The 19,233-nt window shown below is 40.9% G+C and overlaps 2 long non-coding RNA genes across 2 annotated transcripts; both read right to left on the reverse strand.

The window, feature by feature from the left end:
* Positions 1-5,184: 5,184 nt before the first annotated feature.
* Positions 5,185-7,154, reverse strand: LOC133732979 (uncharacterized). The gene is made up of 3 exons (XR_009857435.1): positions 6,659-7,154; positions 6,352-6,405; positions 5,185-5,442 (listed from the first exon to the last, which is right to left on the reverse strand). It is a non-coding gene; the product is annotated as an uncharacterized LOC133732979 (long non-coding RNA).
* A 6,719-nt stretch (positions 7,155-13,873) lies between these two features.
* Positions 13,874-15,202, reverse strand: LOC133733319 (uncharacterized). The gene is made up of 2 exons (XR_009857620.1): positions 14,856-15,202; positions 13,874-14,270 (listed from the first exon to the last, which is right to left on the reverse strand). It is a non-coding gene; the product is annotated as an uncharacterized LOC133733319 (long non-coding RNA).
* Between the last annotated feature and the right edge of the window lie 4,031 nt (positions 15,203-19,233).

Consider the following 19,233-nt stretch of genomic DNA (forward strand, 5'->3'; position numbering starts at 1 on the left):
GGCCCTAGCCCAAACAATATCCAGTTCTTGCCACAAGTGCCAAATGTATGCAAATATCCCAAGGGCACCGCCCATTGCCCTCTCCATCCTCCTTGCACCGTGGCCGTTCTGTCAGTGGGGTTTGGACTTGATTGGTAAACTTCCCACAGCAGTGGGACAATTCAAATACGCCATCGTCGCTGTGGACTATCAAACAAAGTGGGTTGAAGCAGAACCTCTTGTCGCCATCACCACGGAAAAGGTAAAAAATTTCCTGTGGAAGAACATCTACTGCAGGTTTGGAGTCCCGGACACCATAATCACGGACAATGGTACCCAGTTTGACAATGATGAGTTGAGGGCTTACACAGAGAACCTGGGCACCAGGATTCTATATGCATCCCCGGCCCACCCCCAGACCAACGGTCAGGTCGAGGCTGTCAACAAGATCATCAAGAAGATACTGAAAAAGAGGCTCGACGATGCCAAGGGTCTTTGGGCTGCTAAACTCCCGGAGGTGTTGTGGGCTATCAGGACCACGGCAACGGAGGCCACCGGAGAGACCCCATTCTGCATGGCTTTCGGGACAGAAGCGGTACTCCCTATTGAAACATAGGTCCAGAGTCCCCGGATCGAATACTTCGATGCAGGTACCAACTCGGAAGGCCTACAACTCGATGCCGATTTACTAGAGGAACGAAGGGATGTGGCACACATGCATAACTTGGCTAACAAGAGGAGGATAGCTCGCTACTACGATGCCAAGGTATAATCCCGCACACTGAAGTTGGGGGACTGGGTCATGAAGCAGGTCTACCCAGAGCCCCGGGGACTGGATCCATCCTGGACAGGTCCTTATGAGATCATTGAAGAGGTAGGCCCCGGAACCTTTTTCATCCGGGACATGGACGGAGTCGTATCCCGGCATCCATGGAATACCCAGCGCCTGCGGTACTATTACAAGTAGCTCCCGGAGCATCTTGTCCTAGCTTTTGCTTTTTGACCATACAGCTATGACAAGCTACCCATCGGGTACTCATTCTGTATTTAACCACCATGTGGTATTTGAATGGAAAAATGAATTATTCAGACCATTTCTAGCATTTTTTTACCTACCCCGGACATGCCCGGACATAGCTATTGTCAGTTACTCTATTCCGGTAATAAGTGATGCAAGTAAGTGCTTAAGGTACAAAATCCTAGAAATTTTAATTCCTTTCCAATTCCCATTCAAATTCAAAAAATTTTAATCCACAAAAGCCTGGACTACCAAGCACAGGAATTACGCCATTGTTCAAGGCAAGGATAACTTCTACTAAAAAAAAAAAAAAAAAAAAACATATACAAAAAAAAGGAATCCAAGTATTACTGCTCCCCACCGGTACTCTGGGATCCACCGGCACCAGACCTGGCCGCAGCATCCTTGTCTTTCTTCTTCTTCTCAAGAAGGCCCCGCCTGAATTTGGCCTCGTCCAAGTACCCGGCCGCCACCCATTCCTTGAACTTCATGATAACAGCTTTGTCTTGGGCAGCAGCCAGCATGGCAATGAGCTCTTGAGAGGCCTTGTACTCCTCTACAGCCTCGTGCTTCTCCGCGGGAAGACGCTCCTCCAGGTAGTCTGCTTTCTCCTTCCAGGATGTGGCAGACTCCGCAGCCTCTTTTTCAGAGTCCCGGGCACTTTTCACCTCTTCCCGGGCCTCAGAGATTTCAGATTCAAGCTCCGCGATCCGCTGCTTGGCCGCGTCCATCTCGGCAACCAGGGGAGTCAAAGACTCAATCTTCTTCTTCAAGGAGTCCCGCTCCTTCTCCAGCCTGGCTTTCTCGCCATGAAGATACTTCACCTGCCCGGAGAGATTGCTAACCTCCTCCTTCAGTTGAGTATCTTCCTCGCTGGCATCCACCGCGTACACATTGAAGAGTGCCTGCAAGCGCACAGATTAAAATGTATATATAGTAATAAAAGGCTACAAGGGTAAAGCAAACTCGTACCCGCATCATGGATTCCTGGGCAATACGGCGATTCTCTTTGTGAGTATTGTCTTTAGCCCGCACCCGGTCGAGATCAATGTCCTTCAGGTCACTAAGCATGGCCCGCACGAACTTCTCATCAGCAACCCCGTACTCACTCAGCAGCTGCTTGATGGGCTTTTTGGGGATTACCGGAAGGACAGGAGAGAACAGGGCAAGCGAAGGCGACGACTCAGGTACCGAGTGATCCTTCTTCTGTCTCTTAGCACCGGATCCCTTAACGTCCCGGCCGGTGTACGTCACCTCATGCTTCTCGCTTCGGTGCCGATGCTTGTGAGATCTCTTCTTTTCACCTGGAAGCAAGGCCTCATCACTCCCAGTGGAGCGGGAGGAAATAGATACGGAGGCCGGTGCTTTTTCCTTTCCGGTATCAGCAATGGTAATGACGTCAGCAACCGACGGCTGCACGACTTGGGTCGCGGGAGCTTCAGGATCAGGTTCCCCATACCCCGCATCTGTAAGCTCCAGTAGGGTCTCTTCAACGGACCGACCCGTAGTTTTCGACCCTAGGTCGACTTCAATATGAAGGGCGTCTTCTCCTTGCCCCATCAGCATATCCATTAGCTGATTATCATCCATTTTGTCCTCCTCTTTTCCTTTCCGGGGTTTCCTCTTCGGTGCTTTCACTACAATCAGTTCGAAGTTAGTCAAGGAAAAAGGACAGGGTGACATGCAAAACAAAAAAAACAAAAAAAACCTTTCAGCCTCACCGGGAAGCCATCCTAGTCCTAGCCTATAAAGTATAGAGTGCCGGATGAATCTATAAGAGCTCCTCTCCTTCTCATTCCAAACGGCATATACCCGGGCTATCCTCTTCCTTTCTACCTCAGACAAACTATAGGCCTGGTCCCCGATGGCTTGGAAGGTACCGGTCAGCTGCCACTTCTTATTTTTGATTTGCCACCGGCCCCCGGCTAGAAATACTTTGTTCCTCCACCTTTTGCTCATCGAGGAAGGCATATCGGTAACTAGTGGTTCGTAGTCCCTAGCAGAAAATGTCACCGTACCCGCACAGGACAGCTTCCTCGAGTACAGGACCCGGTGCACCGCGCGGAATTCATTTTCGGAAGGCCACCCTTGTTGGCACAAGTCCCACATGGCCAACATACTGTATATTTGACGAATAGCATTCGGGGTCAACTGCCCCGGTGACAGGTTCAGCATCCGCAGCAGATACTGTAGGCACCGGGGAAGAGGTAGCGATAATCCTTGGTGGAACTGGTTCTCGTGCAGCGCCACCCACCCCGGGGCAGGATTTGCGGCCATCTCTCCATCCTTGAGAGGCCTAAGCTCCACTGTATCCGGTATTCCCCACTTCAGTCGCATGGCGATGATCTCCTTCATCGTCATACTTCTCCGGGGTTCGTCGCATACGGTCCCGTCCGCAAGTGTATACCTAGGCTTCGGTATGCCCTCGGGAATTGCCACTGTGACTACCGGGGCCTCCGCCGACCCTCCCTCGCTCTCACCCTCGTCGGACTCCTCACTGCTCTCCGAGAACACCCCAGTCGAGGATCCGGTATTCTCTGCTAATTGACTTGCTTGCGCTAAGTACCGATCGATGTCCACTGCAGCTTGCCTGGCAGAGGACTGGTACGACGATCCCGCATCCCCACCCTTGGTTTCTGATTCCATCCTAACTACGATACCGGGGACTTCAAAACTCGATGTATCTGGAATCAGAAGCACAAGGGTTAGCCTAGCCAGATCTAAGACCATGGTGAAGCGCGTATCACTCCCCACTTCAAACAAAAAAAAAACCCAGAAATTCAAGCAAAGTCCATAAACACCCAATCGGCCGTAGCAATCCCTACCCACTTTCACATATTGCTTATTCTGAAAAACCCAGAAACGCAAACAAACAAAAAACCCAGAAAAAACCCAGAAACGCAACACAAAAAAACCCAAGAAAAACAGAAAAAAAAACATGCCAAACGGAAACACACAAGAAAAACCAAAAACCAAACCACATTCTCTTACCTCTTTTCCTGCAGTCGCTAATCCGGCCAAGGCCTTCTCTGTGATCGCACCTCAAGGCTTTCGTCTTCACTCCTCACAGCAACAGAGGCACACAGAGAGAAGGTAAAAAAGCAAACTCGCAAATTCTCAGAATTTTGGAAAAAGTGAGAAGGGAAACAGTCTGTTTCCCTCTTAAATTCAATCTCCAAAGCATCAGGGTCGTTGAAGACGAAAAGACCTCAACCGCAAGATCACTACACGTGTCCCACGTCTTGAAAACCGTCAGTTGAGGGGACGGGCATTTATTGCACTCTGTCTGCCCCACGTGGCTGACATGCACCGCCTACCCCACTGGGTACCACGAGGCTCGCATCCTCTACCCCATCGGGTATCAGAGCCAAGTCCTCTCTACCCCATTGGGTACCGGAGGCTCACATCCTCTACCCCATCGGGTATCAGAGCCAAGTCCTCTCTACCCCATTGGGTACCGGAGGCTCACATCCTCTACCCCATCGGGTATCAGAGCCAAGTCCTCTCTACCCCATGGGGTACCGGAGGCTCAACCCTCACCCTATCGCAGCGTGTAGATTAGCTACCTACAGCGTAACCCGCTCAAGATATCCCTTGAACGGGAACTTGGGGGACTCCCTATAGGCACACTAGTGCCAAACTTCCGAGACAATAATAAGTCCCCACCCAAGAAACATCTTGAACGGGAACTTGGGGGACTTGTACATACTAGGGAAGTCTCAACTAAGTTTGGCACTATCGGCTGGGCCCCATCGGTACTCCCATGTACTATGCCATGGGCCGGGTTCACGACCCACCATGGCGGGGTTCATTTGGGATGCCACCCCGGGCACCCAGGGCCCTGGGCAAGGCCAGCACAGCCCAACTATTTACATAACAGGAGGACTGATATGGCATCAGAAGAACAACTAGTGTCCCACATCGAAGATGGGGGAGACTTCCTTCACATGCTCGAGTATAAAGGCATTAGCACAACCACCTTTTACGGGTAATAACTCCTTTGTCCACTATTTACTTACTATACATCTATATTAGCTTCTCACTCAGGCATCGGAGAGGTGTAAACCGTCCGGTACGGTTTACCCCTCTAAGCGTGTGTTCTTGGTACAAGATTTAGGAGGAGACATCGGTACCCCAGACGGTATAGCATTCTGTGTGAGGTACCCGGAGAAAGCCACCAGAAACACTATGTAAAAAGCAACTTCCATAATTGTCAAAAGCCACTACCATAGTTATGAAAATCTATTACAAGAGTTGTATAAAGCTACTGTCAATGTTGTAATGTTACTGTCATTTTTCAATGGTGACGCTCTAAACCCACAGACATAATTTTGCCACAATCAGCACGAGACTTCATTTCAATATTTCTTGGGCAATGGAGGCTTCAATATCCAAATTCACATGATTTTCAAAATCTACTACTACATATGTAAATGGGAAGAATTCTGCAATAACAAAAATACAACAAAATATTAGTATTTGAAATGAAAACTAAAAACAACAATAAAAAATAAGCAATCTAAAAGGCTACTTTCATACAGAAAGCTACTATAACACACGTACAAATATACTAGATCAGTAATAAAAAAACTATTGACATAGGTATAGAAAGCTACTGTAAAACATGTACGAAGCTACTGGACTGGGCCATTAAAAAAAGCTACTGACATAGGTATATAAAACTACTATAACACTTGTCAAAAGCTACTGGACCCGTAATAGAAAGCTACTAACATAGATCAATGCTGGTCGCACAAAACCAGCTGATTATCCATGGCGATAGTGTAATACAAATCTCAAACAAGAAATGCTAGAGATATGAAATCACAACAAAAAGAAAATTGAATTTCATTAAAAATCATGTTTTTCCAATTGATAAGTTATTGACAAAAGACCATTTGAAATCAATCAAAATGAAAATAAAAAAACTACTGACATCAGATTGAAAATATACTAACATAGAGATAGAAAGCTACTGTTACTGTATTGAAAAACTACTATAACAGTCATAGAGACTTATAACTTGAAATCAATCAAAATAAAAACAAACAAAAAAAGGTACTGACATCAGATTGAAAAGATACTAACATAAGGGATAAAAATCTACTATCACTGTGTTGAAAAACCACTATAACAATTACAGAGAACTACTGACCTGAAATCAATCAAAACAAAAACAGAAAAGCTACTAGCATCAACTTAAAAAATATACTACTATAGCCATAGTATGCAATTTGACAAAGGAAAAATCATCAAAACTAAACACAAATTGCAATCTCAGTCCATTGAAATATGCATGCAACTAAAAATTTGAGTGAAGAATATCATCGAACAATTGGTAGGCATGGCATTACCTTCTGCAATTCGTCGAAGCACTCCTCAAGCCAGCTCAATCATTTCTCTTCCAACTGAATCTCCAAAACCAAAGCATACTTACATTAACAATTATTATTCAATTCAACAATTATTCAAATCAGGCCATTCACATCATAAGCTTCCAAGTACAAAACAACAAAATAGCACACAATACTACAAATAAGATGGCAAAGCACTACAGTAAACGAGACTAAAGAAAATTAAAGTTGCAAGTATCCGTATCTGAGTCCAAAACGCTCCTCACAAGAAATTTGAACGAAAGAAACAATGAATCTGAATACCTACCTGCAATATCTGCCATAATTCCTTCACCGTCGTGGTAATCGTTAACCTGACGCGGCGAGTCACTATCTAAGATCGGCTCCGCTCGAGATATTGGAGATTTCACGGTTGACGGCAAACCACTGCAGGGATTCGACAGCTTCTCTTCTTTAAACTCGACCTCACCTCACTCTCCGATCCAACTGAAGTCTAATTGACTAGCACGAGGTCGAGTTCACAGAGAAACCAGAGAGAATCAGAGAGATCTGAGTTCGCCTTCAGTGAGGTAGCTCCGATCGGAGCTTCTTCATCATCGTCTTCTTTAGGCATGGAGGGGCCTTTTCAAGGTTTTGCATCGCTTAGATCGATCGGAACCTGATTTGATGAAGGTCGTAGTTCTTGGCCGCTGCTGCCGGAAGCTAGAGAAACAAAAGCGACGAGTGGTTCGTCGGAGGACGATAAGAAAGAGAGAAGGGCTTTCCCCAAGAGAGAAAGAGAGAGAGTGATTAATCTGATATCAAGTAGTTTTCTTAAGTAAAAGGGCAAAATCGTCAATGAAGGAGAAATTTGAGAATACAAGTGGCTTTATATATACAAAAAAAATTAAGTGGCCTTATGACTAATTAAAGTTTTAAAATGACACTTGTGTGTAATTTTTTATTTGATTTATCCTAAAGTCTTGAGAAAATGGGAAAGCTGTCGGGAGGTCATAATGACCAGGATGATTTGCACCATGGCTAGAGGATATAGAGATGTCAATGGGTTTTCACCCGACCAAATTCCTCTGGTTTCAGTGGTAACATGATGTACGCAAAGAAGTACATATGACCAGATTTCTGGATTTGGATGGGACCCAATGCCTAAGATAGTCATTTTTACAACTCCTAACTTGTTGCATTAATCGTCAAATAGCTGAGATTTTTAACATTCTAATATTGAGATTCAACAGTTTATCACAATCTCAACTCTACGGATCCTTAAAATAGACTAAATGTGCTGAATCTGATTAACCAAAAAAAATTACCAAAATTTAATATTAGTAATAAAACGAGTAGCTGATGAAAAATTGTAACAATAGGTATTGTGTTAGTTTTTTAGGTAAAAGAAACGGGAAGTCACATATTGTATATTTTCTTGTTAATCAAGTATTTGACCATTTTGTTATGTTTTTTCATTAATCAAGCAATTGAACTTTTGACTATTAAGGCCCCGTTTGGATGGCAAGAAAATATGGTATAGAATGAGAATTTATTTCATTTTCCATTCAGTTGTGTCGTTTGGTTGTAATTAGAGATTGGAAAGGAAATAAAAAAATGAGATATGACTGGAAATTGACTCCCTCATAAAGCCTGAATAGAATTACTTAGTCAGGGGTGGTATTTTATTTTCATTTCCCACTGTCAAAGACAAAATTATATTAATTATCCCTCTAAAAAATTTATATAAGTTGATGTCATATCTGTATTTTAATTAGTAAAATGGCGTTATTGAAAATTATAATTTTATATTTCATTCTTATGACTTACCAAACACTACAATAGGAAGGGTGGATCATACTCCAGATTGCATTCTGGATGTATTACAATTTGATTGTAATCAACTCAATTGAGTTCATTCTATAAAAGTTCTTTCTTTGATTAAAAAAAAACACTACAATAGGAATGGAAAATTAATTCCAAAATTTAATTTCCAGTAATGTTCCAAACACCCACATGGAAATACCAAAACATATTTCATTCCATATCGGTCTAGAAAGGAAAATAAATCATTTTCCTATTTTGACATTCCTGCTAACCAAACGAGATAATCTGGTAAGAGTCAAATCAAAGCCAAAGTATAAGAAGAAGAACATGTACATTACTGGCTAAATTAAGAGAATTGACATGGAGTTAATCAACACAAAAGTTAGATATACTTTAGGAACATATCATGGAGTCAGTTACAATAAGCTCCACAACCCAAGCTCCTACTTTCTTGCATCACCAACACATTCACCATTCCACCACAAAAATTTGAAGAAGCGAGCATGTCACCAATCACTCCCAACTCTAGATTGTGCAATAAGTCTGCCATTTCTTCATCCCTCAACAACACATCCAAATGTCGCCGCCCCACCATCACTAGGTCGTACTCACCCTGCAAATTTTTAATAGCCTTCACATGCTCGTAACGGCCAAATTTCTGACTTTGGGCCGGCGGCGGCGCCACCACTGTGGCAGTATTTTCCGGCAGGTTCAGGCCACCTCTGGGGCATTTTCTGCTACTCATTATGATATACTCGTCGTTACGAGCATTTCGATATATAGATTATAATTTTTGGAGATCGAATGAGTATGTTATGATTTTTACGGTTTCGAACTGTTCGATTATTCGATCCGGGTGGATTTGATTGTCCGATAGACTTGTGGTTTTGATATTTCGATCGTAGAAGGATTCCGGAGACATTGGATGGTCTCGGATGAAGTTCCGCCTCGATTAGCGTTACTTTTGGGGATTTTAGTTCAAAACGGGGGTTTCGAACTTTAATAACTTTGTGATTCGTGCACTGAATCGAGACCGTATGTGTTTAGGTACTTGACAGACTTGTGTTGAGTGGATTGCGGCGATTTGTGCTTGTCTTGGTTAGCGTGTGAAGACGCAGCGGGATTCAGAGGTGAGTAAATCTCATGATATTCGTTATGAGCATAATTACCATATTGTCTTGGAGTTATTAGGTTAACTATGACTATAGTTTGTATTAGTGGCATTCCTGAGTGGATGACTACGTGTGTGTGTGTGTATATATATATATATATATATATATATATATATATACAGGCCCCGTTCCAAAGCGGACAGCCGCACTTTGCTAAAGTGCGGACGGAGACACAGCAGCGGCGTTCCAGGCGGCGACGGCGGCTCGGGGCTTGGCGGACGGAGGCCGGAGGCATCCCGGACGGTTCTGGGCAGCGTTCGAGGTTGGAGGAGGTCAGAGTTGTAGGTTTCTGGGCAGCGACCTCACCTGTAACTGCAGGTTTCTGGGAAGCGCTACAACCACGTCGCCGGCGACTCCACCGACTGCAGACAGGTCCGTCCGACCCCTGGAGTCCGTTCGGCAAGCCCCGCCGCTCTGTCGCGCCCCGAGCCGAGCTGCAGCATCGACGTTCGTACTTTAACAACAGTGCGGACGTCCTCTTTGGAACCGCTCCGTATATATATATATATATTTACGTGAAATATATATGTATTGGTGGCTTCGTTGTGATGTGAACAATAATTGAAATGAGTTCATTATTGATCGAGAATGGTGAAATTGTGTATTGAGTTGTGATTGTAGAATTTCATGTGTTGAGATACCATGGGTCTAGTATGACTGTCTTATTTGAGATTTAAGATATGGTAGCTTGTGTAGGAATATTTGTGTAATGAATCAATGACATCAGTGTGATGAATCTTTGTGATGATTGTCATGTATAGCTTGTGTAGGAATATCTGTGTAATGAATCGGTGAAATCTAGGTGATGATCAGTTGGATGATTGTTATCTGTGTGATGACCGGCAAAATCTGTGTGATGATCAGTACGATGATGGCTATCTGTGTGATGACCGACGAAATCTGTATGATGATCAGTACGATGATGGCAATCTGTGTGATGACCGGTGAAATCTGTGTGATGACTACTCTGTAGCAGAGTGGAATTGTTATTAAGTTAACAACGATCGAGAGGACTGTTGTGATAGTCGGAGGTACCTACGGATGTCAGAGTGTGGGGTTATGATGATTACTATGACTTGAATTGCTTGTCTTAATGTGACCTCCTGAACTAAAACTATACGCAGGGGTTACTATGAATTGTTTCGCTTGTTTTGAATTGCGATTGTCTTGTTTTCTTCTTGATTTTATTGATTTATGGTTTGATTAATCTTAAGGGTCATAGTGGTGACGATTGTGCTCTGTGGTGAGGATAGGAAGGTGATTAATTGTTTTCACCTTTGATGTCATGTTGATGACAAAGGCTTCCGGTGGGAATGAAATGAGTGTGATCTTTGTGACTTGCCGTTGTGCGTCAAAAGATTTCCAAACATTACTTGAGGAGGTTTTGTTTGACTGGAATTTGTGTAATTGGATGCTAGGTTGAGAATCTGAGCATGTGGTTTTAGTCACGAGTTGACCTACGTAAGCATGTTATGGAAAGTTATGAAACAGATGGTTGTAGTTGTGAGTTATGTGCTTATCGTTGTTTAGGTTGAGGTGACTTACGAATGTGTTTCTGCTTTGTGGTTTTGAGTTTACTCATACAAGCTTTCATAAGCTTACCGGGTTTGTTGTGTGGCAACCCGGTGCACTATTTGATGGTGTAGGGGTTGATCATGCAGGTCAAGAAAATCGTGGCTAAAGCTGAGACCTTGTAGCAGCTGATCGGGTAGGAAGCTAATTTTGTGGCTTTACTGTTGTTAAGACTTCCGCTGTGTAGTAAGCTCTGAGGAGCGGTTTCTTATTATATTGTTAACGCAATTTAATTTGCAAACTCTGTGTAATGTAATATGTGACTCTAAAGAACGAGTATGTATTCACATTGTGGGTTCGGGACATAGCTTGTTGCCTTTGTTTAAAGGAAAATTTTCTTAGTTGTTTTGTTTGATGTCCGAACCATCACGCCCGGAGTTCTTGTGTTTGATTGATTTTGTTCTCTTAATTGTGATTGAAATTCGGAGGGTGACAGCGATGGCGAGGAAATTGACAGCCTTGGAGAGCCAAGACAAGCTGATCGACAGCGGATAAAGCGTTTTTAAACGGCGCGGAGGAGAGAGAGAGGTTATTAATTAGGATGAGGGTGAAACTGACTTTTCGCACTTAAATCGGTGAGTGGGAATTATAATATCTTGCTGGGATAAATGTGATAATTTTAGCTGAATTTTGTGTTTTGGGTCAAAAACCCTATAAAGATATGCCAATATGAGACATAATTGAAATGTAGCCTAAAGGAATACCCAGACTAGTGAAGTACATTTGAAGATTTCAAAGTAAGCTGAGCTTCTAATAACATATTGGTAATTTTCTCACGTTAACATTTTCGATCGGTAATATATTTTGGTAAAGTTTATATTAATTGTTGCATAAATAAGTATGATGAGAATTGGAGAAGCATACCAAGAGATTGCAGACAAATTTGGTTTATCCTAAAGTCTTTAGAAAATAGGAAAGCTGTCGGGAGGTCATAATTAATGACCAGGATGATTTGCACCATGGCTAGAGGATATGGAGATATCAATGGGTTTTCACCCTACCAAATTCCTCCGGTTATTTGACCCAAAAAAAAAAAAAAATTCCTCCGGTTTCAAACTTTCAATGGTAAGGTCATCACCAGTAATAGAGGCTATAGGGCCAATTCTCACTATTAGGCCCTAATTTCATCTGCAACAATGGCCCACAAGAGGGCTAAAGGGCTAATAAGAAGACCAAAGGGCTTGAAGAATAGCCAAATGTAGCCATTTTGGTAGCCCAGATCCAAATTGCTCGGACAACTACATAGAGAGAAAAACACAAGTTTATGAGAATATGGCTAATGAAAAAATGGATGACATAATGAAATTGGTTGGTAATTAACCAAGGTGGTGGACATGTGGCAAGCTGCCACCGGTTGACTAAAAATTCAACAATTTTTGAAACAGCCAGTTTAGCTAATCAATGGTGTATAATTATCATCAATAATTATCTAGGTTTTAGGTTGTTAGGATTTCATGGCTGTTAAAAAGTAATGGCCAGCTGATGTTTTTGTTTTTTTTCCCTACAATGGTAAAATTTAAAAAATCTCATTTTCCTCCATAAACATCTACATCAATTTTCTATAGGTTCACACTTTCTATTTTCCGCCTATAATTCACCTCAACAAACTTATTCATAATCTCTTCTTAGTGGGAAAAAAAAAATTGTCCATCAAAGGAGTTAATTAGACAAGGAAGATATATTATTGCACTAAGAAGATCATAAATTTGAAAAAAAAATTAATAAAATATTGAAAATGGCTAAAATTTAGCCATGCATTACTGGAGACCATTTATAGCCCTCCGTTACTAACATTGGAAGGGAGTGGTGTTATTAATGCCTAAGATAATCATTATTACAACTCCTAATATTGAGATTCAACGGTTTCACAATCTCAACTCTATGGATCCTTGAAATAGACTAAATGTGCTGAAGTCTGATTAACCGAAAAAAATTACCAAAATTTAATATTAGTAATAAAGCGAGTAGCTGATGAAATATTGCAACAATAGGCAATGAGAAATTTTTCTATCCTACGGTAGTTCCTCGTAAGACTGCCACATGGTATGCCTCTCCAATTAAAACTCCCCACGTGGATTTTTTTTTCCAACTCATATCAGGCTAAATTATCTCTGCATTTAACCAACAGTAAACCAAACCAACGTGAAAAAAAAAAAAAAAAAAAAAAGTTATGCCTTCCGTTAGCTACTGCCGTTAAAGAAACCCTAAGGAATAAAATTCTAATACTTTTTTACAGGGGAGAAGTCTTCTCGTCATAGTCTAATAATATATACCGTTGTAAGGTAATACACACAAGTAAAACAAGTTTTTTTTTTTTTGGGTGTATATCATTGTACGATAATTTATACTTGTTTCAAAAATGATTTTGTGCAGCTGCTCTCTGGTTTCAATAATATGGACATGCTACGATACTTCAGGCGAGAAGACTTTTTTTTTTTAAAAGAATACAGGGGAGAAATATGCTACTGATGGAGAAAATAGCTGATAACAGTAGTTTGGGAGTTAGCTTGGATTTTGCTGATGTTACGTTATACTCTTGAAGACTTTAGCATGTATTTGTTTGGGATTCTGGTATTTTCTTTTATTGGAGTGTAATGCTTATTTGGAATGAGTTTGGTTATGCTTAGTAGAATCATATTTCTACCTTTTTGTTTCACATCTGATCTCTATGATTTTCTATGATCTCTGTTTCTCTGTCTCTGACTTTTTTTTTTCTTTCTGATAAGTCTTTCTATGTCTCTGTCTTTGTGTCTCTGATGATTGATTATTGCTAATCTATTTCATTGGTTACCTGGAAAAGAACATATACAAGTACTCACTGTGCATCCCAACATTTTCTTCAACATCTGATTATCTTGCACCAAAGAATGGAAACCCACAGACCTTATAAACCTCTTTAAACCCACAGAATGGCATGTAACTTTCTCACTTGCTAGCAGGACCTGGTCATGGTTTGAATACAAATATATATATAAAATCAGCGTGATGATGACGATGAACCCTTCTTAATATAATAAAACCAGATGGTATTGAATATATGGTAGTAGATCTGGAACCCTTCTTAATCTGAAGAGAGCTAGCAAAGGTTGAATGTTCCAACAATAACTCTAACACCAATAACTCAATTCAAACTAGCTGCACCTGTAACACCAATAACTCAATTCAAAAATGAAGTAGACATTCATCTTCAGTCTTTACACTATATCTTGACAGCGAAATAACATAACCACAGCATACTTGGGGTATGGTGCTAGCCATTTATCTGGCTTCTTGAACTCAATGTTTGTTGGACTGCAGGCTAATGCTTCTTCTAGACTCTCAGCTTCAAAACTTTCTGACAACACTCAGTCCAATCTCAGCTTCATAAACCTGCACATAATACAACATGAACAGATTCAGAGAGATGATTGTGGTTCATAAGGAGCCATAGCAGTTATTCCTTACAAGGATCACAACTTCCATATTTCTACTTATACCATCAATCTTTTAGCATTCAAAACAGTGAAACATGCACTTAAAATCGTTTAGAATGTGATATCTCCAAAACCACGGTGTTAGCTTGATATATAATGTCATCCACTCCCTAACAGCTTAACTTTCCTGTATTACGGTTGTCTAACAAGGTATTGGCGATAACAAAAGAAGACATTACCCCATCTGTAACATATTAAGCATTCACACCAAAGTTTGTCCAACAATAGGTTATATGACAGTGAACAAGTCTAGCTTAGCATCAACTTCTCATACATAAAAGTGGACAATAATGTTGATTCTGCTATCTAGATCTTAGCCAATAGCAATATCAATTTCTTAAACATAACAGCATTGGACAATGACACTAGCACGTACAATTGAATCACAAATAAAACATGTAGCTTGCAAAATTGATATGACTGAAAACGCAAATCGGAAAGAAGTAAGTAATTGCAAGCGATAGTGAAGTAGAGAAATCACGTAGGCGAAGATCGAGGCAGGCCGATTCCGAAATCGGGACGAAGATCGAGGACGATGACGCCCATAGGCCCTCCCAGCGTCGACGAGGTCTCTGCAAGATTCTCAGCTCTGCGGGAGTAGGTTTTGCAATTGGGGATGAAGATGAAGATGACGAGAGGATGAATTTCTCGTTCAGTTAACGGCAACAACAGTAAACGGGAGGTTGAAGAGTTTTTTGTTTTTTTTTTTCACGTTGGTTTGGTTTACTATTGGTTAAATGCAGGGATAATTTAGCCTGATATGAGTTGGAAAAAAAAATCCACGTGGGGAGTTTTAATTGGAGAGGCATACCATGTGGCAGTCTTACGAGGAACTACCGTAGGATAGAAAAATTTCTCATAGGCAATGTGTTAGATTTTTAGGTAAAAGAAACAGGAAATACTTAACACATTATAGAATTTCCCTAAATATTATATGTGACCTTTTCTTGTTAATCAAGTATTTGACCTTTTTGTTCTGTTTTTTCATTAATCAGGCAATTGATCTTTTGACTATTACAGTAATCTGGTAAGAGTCAAATCAAAGCCAAAGTATAAGAAGAAGAACATGTTCATTACTGGCTAAATTAAGAGAATTGAATGGAGTTAATCAACACAAAAGTTAGATATACTTTAGGAACATATCATGGAGTCAGTTACAATAAGCTCCACAACTCAAGCTCCTACTTTCTTGCATCACCAACACATTCACCATTCCACCACAAAAATCTGAAGAAGCGAGCATGTTACCAATCACTCCCGGCCAGCTCTGGATTGTGCACTGAGTCTGCCATTTCTTCATCCCTCAACGACACATCCAAATGTCGCCGCCCCACCATCACTAGGTCGTACTCACCCTGCAAATTTTTAATAGCCTTCACAGCCTCAACACCATTATCCACCTCAATATCACGCCAATTCAACCTATCATTCCCGGTGTTTCTTAGCTTAAACTCATCCAACAATGACTCGTCTAGCTTAAACTCTCTCTCCTCTTCCTCAGAACTGTCTATCTTCTTGATCCGCACGAGAATCCTGAACACTGTGATGCCCACGTCAGGGTTGTCTGCCATGCGTGATGCATATGCTAATGTCTCACGGTCATCGATCTGGTCCACCAATGAAAAATACGGCCACAATGTAAGAGAAGTTGGAGACACTTGGCCGACAAGGCAAGCCTTTGTCAACTAGTATTCCAATTGTACACTGAGAAAATTGTTGTAAATTAAGGTTCAATTGGCGTATGGGGCTAGTGGGAGCAGTGCCAACAATAGACTGGTGGTGGTTATCAGGGAATGAGATGATAATCAGAGGAGCGAGCTTTTCCCGAGCTAGACGAAAAATGGTCTCGGGCATGGATTTATAAGGAGCCACCATAGTATATGGATGAATTATCACTGGTCCTCTTGAGTTTTCTGAGTAATTCTCGAAGGCCCGCATCATTTGATGTGTAGGTGAATCCAACCGCCTAAATTTCTTTTTCTTCTCGTAAGGTGTCAATTGTGGTGCAGAACTGCCAATTAAATCAACTACGTGGACAATGTACATGCATATGGGGCTTTGCTTCTGTTGGATTTGAAGCTTCTAAGAAGGTGATGATGCTGCGGGCACTTTCTTCATTGTGAACACAACAAAGAATCTGAAAAGTTCCGGAGTTATTTCGTTGTGATTGGATGTTTCTGACCTGTGAATCTTTAGTTGATCTTCGGAGTTGTTTTTGAGGAGTGTATGAGAATTGTACAATTGGTGTTACAATCATTGTGATCACTAGTGCAGACAAGATCAGCTGAGTGAAAAATTGTTCATCTATAAACTGCAGACAATTGATTGATATTAGGAACCCAAATTAATTTAGGAGAAACTGATGGGCACTCAAAAAGTCAATATGCACTCTTCCACACTCGTTTTATGAGTATTTTGGAGAAACTAAACATGAGCATTAGAGAGCACGTACAATGACTCTGAAAATACTAGATGGAACAAGTGTTGATGAATTACTTTACTTCTATGAATTTATCCAAAGAAAATACAAATCACAACACGAGATTTGCTAACGCAGTGTAAACCTCTCCACTGAGGAAACTTCACTGCGTGGCTTTTAACGTAGCCAACACGAATAATCAATCCAATATGAATCAAAGGAGTTTACAATATACAAGTAGTGTTGTTCATAACAATCACTTTCACTTAGCAACAAATGCTAACTTGATTTATAATTGTTCTAACTCCTAACTAAATCAATAGACCTTTCTAGACAATCTATCTTCAATCCTTCCTTGCACTCGATCGAATCACTGATCTTGAGAATGATTTAAGAGCATGATTGATTATGCAAGTGAACACATGAAACACATAATGAGAGTTTTCAGAAAACAATTGAAACACGAATACTAGTGATTCAAAGGACACAATTTTTGCAGCGAAAAATCTCTATCTCGAAAATAGTTTCAAAACCTTTTTATAGGGAAGCTAGCAAGACTCCCCCTCAATCAAATCTTATCTTAATTACAAAATAAGATAAATATGGAAAGGTTTTTAAAACTGTTTTGAACAAGTAATCGGATATGCATACACAAGGAGATTTTGAGATCAATAAAAATCAATGCATATCAATTTAGAATCATGCAAATGTGATATGAATTAAAGACACCTCTATCTCAAGATCAGTGAAATAAGGTCCTTGAATCTCTCTTCAAGATATGATTCTGCGATCTTCTATTCCTTGCTTTAAGTCATCGAGCAATTAGGAGAGATAGCCTCCTTATTCTTTGCATGTCTGTTTTCCTTGAGATCTTGGGAAAGTCATGTGTTGAAGGGAGTAGTCCAAGTACTTACAGACTCTGTAAGATGGAATAATGCAAATCCCTTACCATAGTGGTGCAAGTATATATAGAAATGAAAGGGAGGAAAAAGAGAGAGAAAAAAGTCTATATCCATTACCTTCATGGTCATCCATTTATGATAAATCATAAGCTCTATTATACCCTTCATACTCATGATCATGGTGAGGATGAGACTATTTTTCAAGCTAATTTTGCAGCACAAGCCAGCCACTGAAACTCCCACTATCTTTGTAACAAATAACACAAGAATAATAATCTGAAGTTTGGAAAACTTAGTCCAATCGTCAATCAAAAACACATTTACGCTGTTGCCAATAAGAAAAAAGAACACTGGCAGAAGAAGTTCTAAGACCAAGAAATCGGTCTTGGCTGTTAATGTTGCACCAAGTGGTGGTCCATCTGGTATGATTAAACCTAGAAGAAAAGGAGCCAATTGATATACTTGGCCTAGGGCGTCGGTGATAAAGGCCATGACTAGAACCCCAAGAAGTATCGGAACTATATAGATTTCCTTTACTTCTTCTCCTTCAGGTGTTTTCTTCACAATCAACAGCATAAGTGGGCGTATGATATAGATTGTGAAGAGTAGCAACCCCAACGTGGAAAGCAATACTGGATATCCTTTGGTTGAAACAATCACATTAAGTATAATGAGGAACCATAATGCGGCATCATTAAGCATTGCAGAGGACATGGCTAGTTGGCCCAACTCTGAAGTCATAAGATTAAGTTCATACAATGCCTCAGTTATGACTTATGACTGGAAAAAAAACTCATAGACCAAGCTAATATATTCAACAATAGTGTGAGAAAGTTGGTGCAGTGAAGCTGCCATGAACTCGGGTTATAGGGTAAATGAGGATGACAGAAGGAAAAAGAAACGATGCACCAATCTTCCATGAACATTTTGCTGTCGTCTTGATCAGGTGTGGATCAAACTTTACTGAAATTAGGAATATGGAGTATATTGCGCCAATCACAGATATTATTTTGAACACTGGAATTTGTTCATCATCTATTCCGTACGTATAGGTTGTTTCTGAATACCTTGTTACGCCCAATCACAGATGGCCCTAAGATAATGCCACCCTAAAGAAAGAACATAAAGCAAAAGATTAAGGGTTTTCATTTGTTCAAACATAAAATGAGACATGCATGACACCCAAAAAGAAATTTCAAAATTATAATAGGTATATTTGTATGTGGTTTTTTGAGAATTGTCATTGACACTAAGAGGAAAGGCAAATGTATGATTCTACATTTTAACGCTCCCTCACATTCAATATTATATGACACATGAATCTCTCTACAAGAAATATAGGCCAGTATTTAACCCTACACCAATAGCATTCAAAGAGACGCATATTCTCATACACCAGATAAGGATTAGCCAGCAATATGAGCTCTCCCTCAACCCTAGGCTAGACACACAATACTGCCCCTCCTCTAGAAGCCCAAAAAGAAACGAGTGTACCGCATCCACTCCTATGATACACCTACATTGATGTCATATTGGAA

This window comes from Rosa rugosa, chromosome 2, assembly GCF_958449725.1.
Source record: "Rosa rugosa chromosome 2, drRosRugo1.1, whole genome shotgun sequence".
Lineage (NCBI taxonomy): Eukaryota > Viridiplantae > Streptophyta > Magnoliopsida > Rosales > Rosaceae > Rosa > Rosa rugosa.